The following is a 1,896-nucleotide window of genomic DNA, read 5'->3' as shown; positions in this document are numbered from 1 at the left end:
TGCTTTGTTACCTGAATGCTCGTAGCATTCGTAAAGTGCCTTAATGCTGACGTTCTTATCATTAGAGATATTGGAAGTCATAAGATGCCCTAAGTCATAAGATGTTCTTGCACCAGACTGGATAAATAAATGTTGGAATTCATGCAAATGTTGTTGAAATATTACCATTGCCTATCCACCATCAATCTCTTTAGTAAGGTTCTCCAATTCATCATTGCCAATTAGCACCTTGTACTCTCACAGATTCAGGACCGTATTTTCCAATTTGACTATTTCACCCTCCATATTAATTAAGAATTCTAACATATTATGTTTGCCTTTTCCCAAGAAACAAAAAGGGTGATGCTGGAAAAGCACAGCAGGTCAGGCAGCATCCGAGGAGCAGGGGAATCGATGTTTCAGGCATAAGCCCTTCATCAGAAATGTGGAGAGGAAAGGAGCTGGGCCTGGGGCAAGGTAGGTGGAAAGGCGATAGATGGATGCAGGTGCAGGATAATTGTGATAGGTTGGTGGGGAGGGTGGAGAGGATATGTGGGAAGGAAGCTGGACAGGTAGGATAGGTTAGGCAGGCAGTGCCTGGAATGAGGTGGGAGGTGGGGAATGGGGGCAGGGGAGATTTAGAAACTAGTGAAGTCGATGTTGATGCCATATGGTTGAAGGGTCCCAAGGCCTTGTGGCGAAGAAAGCATTTGGTATGCTCGCCTTTACTGGTCAGTGCATTGAGTATTAGCATTAGGAGATAATGTTGCAGTTGTACAGAACATTGGTTAGGCCACTTTTGGAATACTGTGTTCAATTCTGGTCTCCCTTCTATAGGAAAGATGTTGTGAAACTTGAACGAGTTCAGAAAAGATTTACAAGGATATTGCCAGCTTGGAGGGGTTGTGCTGTACAGAGAGGCTAATAGGCAGGTGCCATTTTTCCCTGGAGCATGAAACCTTATAGAAGTTTATAAAATCATGATGGGCGCCTTTTTCCCAGGGTAGGGGAGTCCAAAATTTAGAGGGTTTAGGGTGAGGAGAAGATTTAAAAGGGATCTAAGGGGCAGAATTTTCATGCAGAGGCTGGTGCGTTTATGGAGTGAGCTGCCAGAGGGATTGGTGGCGACTGGTACTATGACAACATTTAAAAGGCATCAGATGGATTTATGAAGAGGAAGTGTTCAGAGGGATATGGGCCAAACACTGGCAGATAGGACTAAATTAATTTGGAATATTTGGTTGGACCAAAGGGTCTGTTTCCACCTCTATGACCCTAATAGCCTGTTCTCTAGTTGGTTCCTCAACATATTGAGTTAAAGACAAAAAAGTGTTACACCCAAAACATTGACTTCTCTAACTCCTGATGCTGCCTGGCTTGCTGTGTTCTTCCAGCCTCCTGCTGGTCTTCTCAACATATTGGTCTAAAAAAACCCATCATCTATCTACACTGCTGAAAATCCTTCTCCACAACACCACCGCTTGTCTATATGTAACTTAAAATCACCTCTTTTCTTCTATTTCATTTTTTTTTGTAGCACAGACAATATCACCAAATGTATGTCAAGATCCAGCTGGGGACCAATGTAATTTTCATCACATAAGTATACACACTACGAAATACAGGGTATTCCCACCTGACTGGAGCTCACTACTACTTCCTCTGCCTCCTCGCCCACTACTACACTTGACCACGTTCTGTCCCTACTCCAGCCACAGCCGTCTTGCTCCACTTTCTATCTCTGCCCTCCTGTTAGCGCGGCCCATCTCTGACCCCGCCCACTTACGTCATTGTCCACGCCCCTTCAGGCCACTGACCGCGCCCTCTCCCTCACCATCGGCTCCACCTCTTAAAGCCCCGCCTTCTCCCGTTGCCCCGCCCACGTGGCCGTGCCGTGCCCGCCCCCATTTTGGGGCG

The sequence above is a fragment of the Hemiscyllium ocellatum genome, chromosome 3 (genome assembly GCF_020745735.1).
Source record: "Hemiscyllium ocellatum isolate sHemOce1 chromosome 3, sHemOce1.pat.X.cur, whole genome shotgun sequence".
Classification (NCBI taxonomy): domain Eukaryota; kingdom Metazoa; phylum Chordata; class Chondrichthyes; order Orectolobiformes; family Hemiscylliidae; genus Hemiscyllium; species Hemiscyllium ocellatum.
The sequence above is the reverse complement of the archived record's forward strand: the minus strand, read 5'-3'. Positions refer to the sequence as shown.